This window comes from Salvia hispanica, chromosome 6 (genome assembly GCF_023119035.1).
Source record: "Salvia hispanica cultivar TCC Black 2014 chromosome 6, UniMelb_Shisp_WGS_1.0, whole genome shotgun sequence".
Taxonomy (NCBI): Eukaryota; Viridiplantae; Streptophyta; class Magnoliopsida; order Lamiales; family Lamiaceae; genus Salvia; species Salvia hispanica.
In genome coordinates, this window is record NC_062970.1 from 20,529,901 (window position 1) to 20,539,677 (window position 9,777).

At 38.2% G+C, this 9,777-nt stretch overlaps 1 pseudogene; it reads right to left on the bottom strand.

Annotated features, from left to right (window-relative positions):
• LOC125194894 overlaps positions 1-9,777 on the bottom strand; it is an 86,987-nt pseudogene that overhangs the window by 35,245 nt on the left and 41,965 nt on the right.

Consider the following 9,777-nt stretch of genomic DNA (forward strand, 5'->3'; position numbering starts at 1 on the left):
TACCAAGACATCTTCCACTACTCCCATTGGTATTGTTGTGCTTCGATCCGCCATTTGCAAGGTAATCAACGTGGGGCGGATGTTATCGACATCATGTTTCCTGTAAAAAGACAGAGGCATCAAATTAATACTGGATCTGAGATCACACAATTCTCTACCTTTCACATCATTCCCTACAACACAAGAAAAAGTAAAACTCCCAGGATCCTTGTGTTTAGTGGGTAGTCCCTTTTGGATGATAGCACTCCAATTTTCGGTTAAGCCTACTGTCTCATATTTCCCCCATTTCCTCTTCTTAGCAACTACGTCTTTCAAGAACTTGGCATTGTTGGGCATTGGTTGCAGAGCTTCCACTAGTGGAATGTTGTTGTGTACTTTACTCATTACCTCCAAGAATTTGGCGAACTGAGCGTCGAGCTTCTTACTCTTCAACCTTTGAGGATATGGAATGGTGACACTGCTATGCGGTGTAGTGTCTAGCTGCTGCTTTCCGGTCGGTGGACTGCCATGATGGTGTGTGGCGGTCGCCGGGGCCTCGTCAGTTCTGTTGCAGAATCGAGCTCTCCTGGCTGGGGGCTGTCTGGCGGACCTCTGTGGGAAGGTGCAGCGGAACGCCGCACGTCTTTGGCAGAGGTGTACGTGGGTGAATTTTCGGCCTCCTTTCTTCCCCTGCCTAGATCTCCGCCCTTCGTGGGTTGGTACGTGGTTCCGCTATGTAACTGTACAACATGACACTTCCCTTTTGGATTGATTTCTGGTAAACTAGGAAGCGTCCCTAGGGTTTGTTTGCTCACCATAGCTGTGGCTAGGATCCCAATATTGAATTCAACATCCCGACTTGAGTGACAAGGTTCGCCAACCCTCTCTTCAAAATGCTTGTACTTCTGTCCATGTGTTTCAATCTCCGATTTGTCACCTCTCTATGTTCAAGGACTTTAGCAGTGCAGATTTCTAACAATTCTTCCCAATTGGAGCGGGATTGATCCTCCATACATGCACATATTTCAGAATAACCATCAGAACAGTAATCTTGTGCATCGTATGAGTAATCAGAGCAGTTTGGGTCGTAGTATGATCCCCCATGGTCAGGGCTATATCACTCCTCGTAATAATCCCCTTGTTGCTCATCATAGTAACCATATGGATTCTCCATGCCCGTAGGAAAATCCATTAAAGCAAAAAGACAATAAAAATAAAAATAAAAATAAAATGAAAGCGATTAAAATCCAAAGTAGCAAAATTGTCCGTTTGAAAATATCACTCCAAAGTGAATTGTCTTCCCCGGTAACGGCGCCAAAAACATGATACTATTTTTTTAGAAACCGCAGGTTGACTTAACTGACAACCTACTCAGGCGTAAGATCACCTTCGACGACCCCAAATTCACAAAGGAGTGCAAGGCCAGGGTGGAGAGGAAAGGAATGTCAGGAAGACGACTGAAGGAAGAGACTTTAAAGGAACTAGAAGAAGAAACAGAGTCTTTGGAGTACATCATAGGGATTGGATTTGATTGGTGATGGTCAAGCTGAGAGTACAATACCAATTCTATATCACACAACCTGCAGGTCAAGAGAATTCACTAGATCACTAGGTCTAGGTGTAACAGCCCGCCCTCCTAGGGTACAATAAATGCGGCGGCTGCTACCCAAAACCGACTCCAAAGAAGTAAACATAGGCTAGGGTTTCATTTAAAGAGTATTGACCAAAAGAATTGATAGAGATATCAGAGTATTAAAAGCAACAACTTAACCTAGAAGATTAAAGGAAGAAAAATATCATAAATGGCAATCAAAATATCTAGTGAGCACGGCTCATTATCCCAGACGAAATCACAAGAAATGACTAAGGCTTCAAACCGAAGGCAAGATGCAGATATTCCAAAAAGACATTCTAAAGTATATCAAAAATTCAGCGGAAAACGACCAAGAGAAAGTATAGCTATGTATGAAGACACAACTACGCTTGAAGTTCAACTTATCCTTTTTAATTCATTAATCTGCTCAACACCCGCCACCACTCGTCGTCATTCAACCTGCACAAAAGGAAAACACATGCAGGGCTGAGTATTTTGAAATACTCAGTGAGCTCGTTGCCAAAACATTTTATATGTTATGCCACCCTTACCAAGTGAACTCGAGTTTTAAACAGTTATAAAAAAAAATATCACGAGTATCACAAAATATATTTTCATAGACTGGCCAGTCAAAATAACCTCCCATTTTCTCATCAAATTAACAATCATTCCATGGTGCGACGAAAGTGTGGCCACACTTTTCACCCACGAGACCGGCCGACTAGCAAGGACGGCTCTCGATCCCATTGTGTACACAGCCTGGTAGGGCTTGCGGCCCATACTCAGACCCGAATTCGTATAAGCATATCCAACAATCACATTAAAACAAACATAGGCATGGCATAACAGTTAAACCACCCTTATAACACCGAATAACATTTTGACAAAATAAAAGAGAGTTTTAAGAGTAAAGCCCACCTCGATTGCTTAGTTTTCAAGTAGTTTCGCTTTTCCGTTATCCGGCTTCGCAACCAAAGTTTCACCTTTTAATCACATAGACACATATCACAAATTAGGTTCAATACTACTCATACTCATGCATGTCTCATTACTTTTCCCTCTTCCCAACGATTTATCTTATCATTACTAATTAATCAAGATCATGTTTATCACACCATATTATTTAACTATCATACACACACCACACCACACAACAACACACACACACACACGGTACACACACACACACGCCACACACACACACGGCACACACATACACATGTCCCCACATCCCTTTTTATCCCTCTTTCACTCAACCAAGATGCATGAGGGTTCAAGAAGACCGATTAATCGGTTGGAAGAAGAAAAAGATGAGGTAGAAGAAGAACAAACATAACTCTTAAACAAAAATACCTCTTTAGCGAAAAACAATCGGTAGAAAACAAGTATTAGCCTTGATTCTTCAAAGTTCTTGGATTAAACTTCAATTTCTTCTCAAAGGATGAAGGATTAATGGAGTAATGTAGAAGAAAAATTGAGAGAGTGAATGTGAGTGAGGGGGCCGAAAATTTGGGGTCTAGGGTTGGGGTGTTCTCTTATTTATAGTGCTCAAAAAGATCTTTTGGTAATTAGAATAGAATATTTGGTAAGATCTTTTGCCTTATAAATAAATAGAATAAAATAATATGGTGAAGTAGGGAAGAAGAATTAACAAAAATAGAAGATGGCAATATCTCCTAATTTTCGAAAATTAGGCTAGGTAATTAGCCATGGTTTTGTTTTTGGTATATTTTCCAAGTAGAATAAAATATCATGGAGCAAAATAAAAATAAGGAAAATCCTCCATGAAACAAGATAAGGGGCGATTTCTAGCCTTTTAAATAAGGCATGGATTTTTAAATATTGACTAAAATAAAGTAAGGCAAGATCTCTTGAAGTATGGAAAGATTTGGTAGAATAACTAAATTCTAGGTATGGAAGGAAATTAAGTAAGGAATCAAATAAAATAAAACAATTCCTTCCTTCCCAATTATAGTGTTTTTCGAAAATCACTAGAAGAATAAGGAGGCTCGATTTTTCCATCTCTAAACAAGGAAATAATTGGCTCTTGGAATTTAATTTGGATAAATATCCCAAGGATTAAATAAATTCCGGAAAAATAGAAATTCTTTCTCCAAGGGGTCTAGGGTTCGAAAATTACAAGAATTAGGGTGATAAGTATTTATGGAAATTTTCTCTAATATTCTCACTCACCCATAAACAATTAAATTGCCACATAATCTCATAACTTAATATATCACATGCGACATCATTAAATCAATTAGTTTGACTTTTCAAACTTTCAACAAAAACCCTAGGCTCGACTTGGCCAAGGCATCCCATGAAATAAATGCATTCACGACTCCATGTCATCAAATAATTAATTCTAGGGCTTTAAATTAGGGTTCTAAATTCCGGGATGTTACACTAGGAGATCTCAAACCAGAGAAGATTCAGGTCTTTGGACTCACTGTCAACCAACTATCAAAATCTCAACCCTCTACACTGTTAACTAGTATAGGGAAGCAAAGGATCGATCCCACAGGGAAGGATAAAATGCGAGCGTGAATCTAGAGCACTTTGGGAAGAAAAGGGGGTTAGCTTCTGTCAAACAATTTAGGGTTGAGTAATTTAACTACTGACGCATTATTTATTAGCACTAAATAAACATGCAAGTATACATAATATATATAGTATAGCTAAAGGTCAGTACAAGATATCGAACAAGGGGAAAACAAACACAGACTGTCTATCTTCTACTAAGACTCAATTACTATTTAGAGAAACGAAAGGTTTTGAAAACTTTTTGAAACTAAAAGCAATAGAAATCAAATAAAAAAATTATTGCAATAAAATACGGAGATAAAATATAGAGATAAGGGAATTCCAGGATTGTTCGTTCACAGTTATGGTTATAAAAATTCCAAACTACAATACCATAGCACATTTATTACTTTGATAGAACGAGCCACCTAGATTATGCTCATGCGATGCAAACGTTGATTACAAGATTAGGGTTATCAATTCTAACACGTAACTCCATAAAGCTCATAAGACCCTTGAAAAGTCCTCACTCTCAATTAGCAGTGTCGTTTTAAGGGAAGCTAACTGTAGCGTCTACTAAGTGGATCTAACTCGCTAGAACTCTCTCACAGTTATGAAGCAAGTTATATTAAATCATGCAAGATTGTGTCACTCAATCATGCAGCATCAGAATTACTTAGGGAAGAAACAATGAAAAAACAAAATAGATATTAAATAGAAAAATGGAATTGTATAACCAAAGTCGTTACTAACACATCCTTAGAATCCTATGAGTTTAGTTACACATAATGGAATAAGCTAAAACAATTAGAATCCTTGTCGTTCTTGATGTTCTTGAAATCCTTATTCAACTCCTTGCACAATGACGTACTCCTGCTTTTAATCTCTGGGAATTTATGTTGCATAAAGAAGCTCTCATTTGATGAAGCTTGAGGTTCTATTTATAGGTGAAAGTCAATCCTCATTGTAGAAGGAAAAGATCTTCAAAATATGGTAAATCTTGGAGCAGATCTAGGGCAATTCGGATTTGCCGCCTTTCTCGGGCGGGCCGCCGCACATTTTGTGGCGGTCGCCGCGTTGTAGTCCAGAGTCTCTGTTCTTCGGCGGCGGACCGCCGCATGTTTTTCCGGCGGTCGCCGGGCGAGACTCGTTTCCAAGCGTAAATGACTACATGAAATAAAGGTGCTTAATATATCTCAACTACATGAAATAAAGGTGCTTAATTTAAAAATAGAAATGAAAGAAATGTAAAATAAAATAAAATACTTATTTAATCAATTATGACGATCATACGTTATACACAAATGAAACAATTATGAAAAATTAAATTTCACGATTTAATATTATGTTTTAAAACTTTACCGCTCTATAAAAAATTTAACTAAAGTATCGTAAGTCGAGTATATAAATTTGGATGATTAATTATAACCCGTGAATCAAAATTTGGATATGATCTATTCGTAGCAGGGACAGACACGACATCAGGCACGGTAGAGTGAATAATGACCGAGCTAATGCGCAATCCAAGCATACTCTTGAAGTCAAAGTCAGAGCTCCAAACCATCCTCGGACAAAACAAAGCACTACTCGAAGAATCTGACATCTCCAAGATCCATAGCTCTGACCGCCGGGCGCCGGTCGCCGTCTGAACTCCAGAATTCCAGACTTTTTGTTTTGACTCCCTTTTTCGGCTCAAATATGCACATTTCTCACAAAACACGTTAAAATACTAAAATAATTATAATATGCAAATAATAGACATGTAGAGTGACTTTAACATAAAAAACGGACTAAATAATGGCCTTAAAACCGTGCAAAATCCGAGCGTATCAACTACTAGACTGGGGAAAATATAAAATTATCTAATCAAACAGCAAGACCTAGGAAACGGAAAAGACAACATGCGCATTCATCATAAAATATAGATCGAGCAGTATATAAAACTTAGCACTAGAATTTACTAGACTTGGCAAACAGACTTCCTATAAACAGCTAAGCAAACGAAAACATTCAGTGGGGACCATTTTCCTAAAATAGAAAGTACGAACGAAAAGCTGCGACTATGAAATTCCAATTCTAACTAATGGCGATCTTCAACGAAATAAGTAATAACTTGTAGAAAAGCAGAGCAGAAAACAAAACGAAACAAAGCATGCTTAGCCGGACGTTGAAAATTACGATTAACCAGAAATCGAACAGATCTACAACTACTAGACGAAGTAAAAAAAAGAACAGAAACTAAACAACCATAACCATGCAAAATTCCATCATCTTGTTCCAGATCCAAACTACAAACGCTCAATCCACTCCGGTTCCAAGCAATCCAAACTCAGAAACAATAAAACCCATCTCCGTTAACTCCGATTCAACAGATTTATTCCGATCAACAACAATTAAACCACGATTGAACTCCGATCCAAAAAATCAAGTGCGAAAAGCATCCAAAGCAAGTAAAATGCATAGATCAACATAAATCGGAAACCAAAATGAAATATAAACATCCACAGCTAAATATCCAGAGATTCAACACAAATTTAACAGTCGTCGAGCTTCAAACAACGAAGTCTCGGCACAAAACCAACAAGAACAGAATTAAAAAGGACAATTGTATCTTCGCCCTCCGTGAGGACGGTGTTACATAGTAATCAAACGATAAACAAGATGAAACCCCCTCGAATTACCCCATATTTGTGAAGTGCGTAGAGAATTGTATGTGAAAAGGTGTCAGCTACGAGCAGGAGCATGTGTGTGATGATCCATGTTGTGATACGTGCTCCATTATTTATAGACAGGGATTCCCTTGAATTCTCTATTTTGCCCCTCTTCTAGTAATCTCCCCCGTCCAGTAAAATGTTGCTCTTTTGCTCCTCTTTCTGCTTGATTCCTCCGCCCGGCATATGTCTACCTTTATTTCCTAGCCCGAGCAAATTCCTCTACACACCTGACTTAAAACACGGGTCAGACTTTGCAAATCACTGAATTTACCCCCATAACCGATGCATGAAATTGGCCTTATCAATTGGCTTCTAGCTCCAAGCTCGGCAATGATGCTAATAGAGCTGGCCCAAGAATTCTTCACGTGTTTCGACTTCACATACGCCACTGAGATAGGGAAGGCAATTTTTGATACGACACAATAACACGACACAGATCAAAAGTAGTAAAATTGTCCGATTGAAGATATCACTCCAAAGTGAGTTGTCTTCCCCGACAACGGCGCCAAAAACTTGATGCACTATTGTTTAGTACTAAATAAACCTGCAAGTATACATAGTATATATAGTATAGCTAAAGGTCAGTACCGAATATCGAACACGGGCAAAACAAACACAAACTGTCTATCTTCTACTAAGACTCGATTACTTTCTGGAGAACCGAAAGTTTTTTGGGAAATTTTGAAAACATAAAATAATAGAAAGCAATAAACAACTAGATGCAAATTCCAGGGATGTGTGTTCATAGTTATGGTTATACAAATTCCAATACCCTAGCACAATTATTACTTTGAAAGAACGAGTCACCTAGCTTATGCTCATGCGATACAAACGTTGATTACAATATTAGGGTTGTCAATCCAATCCTAACACTTAACTCCAAAAAGCTCCTAAGACCCTTGAAAAGTCCTCACTCTCAATTAACAGTGTCGTTTTAAGGGAAGCTAACTGTAGCGTCTACTAAGTGGACCTAACTCGCTAAAACTCTCTCACAGTATGAAGCAAGTTATATTAAATCATACATAATTGTGTCACTCAATCATGTGGCATTGAGATTAACTTAGGGGAGAAACAACGTAAAAACAAAATGGATATTAAATAGAAAACTAGAATTGTATAACCAAAGTCGTTACCAACACATCCCTAGAATCCTATGTGGTTAGTTACATATAATGGAATAAGCTAAACACATAGATTGAAGGGAGGACAATTTGAACGTAAAACTAAAGCAAATAAAACCTATAGGTTGAAATCCTTCTTCAACTGCTTGGACAATAACGTACTCTAGCTTTCGATCTCTGGGTATTATTTTGCAAAAAAGAAGCTCTAATTTGATGAAGCTTGAGGTCATATATATAGGGGAGAGTCAATCCTAATTATAGAAGGAAAATATCTTTAAAATATGGTAAATCTTGGAGCAGATCTAGGGCAATTCGGATTCACCGCCTTTCTCCGGCGGGCCGCCGCACATTCTGTGGCGGTCGCTGCGTTGCAGTCCAGAGTCTCTGTTCCTTCGGCGGCGGGCTGCCGCATGACCTCCGGCGGTCGCCCGGCGAGACTCATTTCCAAGCATGGATTTTCCGAGGCGGGCCGCTATCAATCACTGATCGCCATGCACCGGTTGTCGCAGTACACTTTGCGGCAGTCGCTGGTCGCCGTTTGAACTACAAATTTCCAGACTTTGCGTTTTGACTCCTTTTTTCAGTTCAAATATGAACATTTCTCACAAAACACGTCAAAATACCAAAATGTATAAAATATGCAATTATTAGACATGTAGAGTGACTTTGACATTAAAAACGGACTAAATAACGACCTTAAAATAACGCAAAATCCGAGCATATCAACTCCCCCAAACTTACATTTTTGTTTGTCTTTGTACAAAACAATAAAGACAGAAGAATAGACACACGGAATGCACAAGGACTAGACGTCGTAATTGCCTCAAAAGATGAAAGAATAGATTAAGCATGAATTAACACAATCAAAAGATTAGTGCACTATCATTACTAACTCGTGGAACACCTTGAATTAAAGCAATCACATGTGGCAAACTTTCAAAGATGGGAAGTGTTCTCTCAATCTCAAAGTGTATAAAGGTAATGTGTATAAGCACTCAAATCATGCATCATGAAAAGTTAACCAAAGGCTTGCTCAAAGTCTAGTCCCTCCTCTACTAGATGTGATTAAACATCAAAAGTCCGAAAGGTCTTTATCTTAGGTTGTAATGTAGGCTCTTTGGTAGGTGAGGAATATTTGGCTAAAAAGTGACTCAAAATAAAATAGCCCAAGTAAAGTTAAGGTGACCCCACTTTTCTAAAACCCAAGACACTGTTAACACTTTATTTTTCTCCTTCAACCCACTTTCCAATCCTTTGATTATTCTTTTCTTTTTTTTTTCTTTCACAACCTTTCACACTTTTTCTTTTTTTCTTTTTCTTTTTCTTTTATTTTTCTTTTCTTTTCTTTTCATAAGCATCCTTTCTAAGATCAAGCACACACTTTGAATTTTTCTATTTCACAACTAGTACTTTCTTACATTTAAGCACACTACTTTTATACTTTCCTTCCTATCTCTCCAATTCCTTTTACAAAATAAGATAACAAAAACTTACTAACTGATGAGTCTCGTTCTAAGCCTTGGTTACTGGTCAGTATAACGTGCTTTATTGGATAATATCTACAATATAGTTGCTAAAGTGTGCAGGTTGAGGTACTAAATCAGATGAAAAGGATTAGAAGGAATTCGGGTGAAAAAGCAGCAAAAGTGTGCAAACTGGTCAGTATGAGCAGTGCAAACTAGCCAGGATGGATGCCACGGAACTGGACAAGAGAAAGAAGGACTTGCTTGGAACAATCAACTACTAAAGAGGGGCAAAATTGTCATTTCGCATGAAGAGGCAGCCCTAGAAATTAGGGCAAGCCACCCTATAAATAGGAGTTGAACATAAGGAGGAATAACTTTTG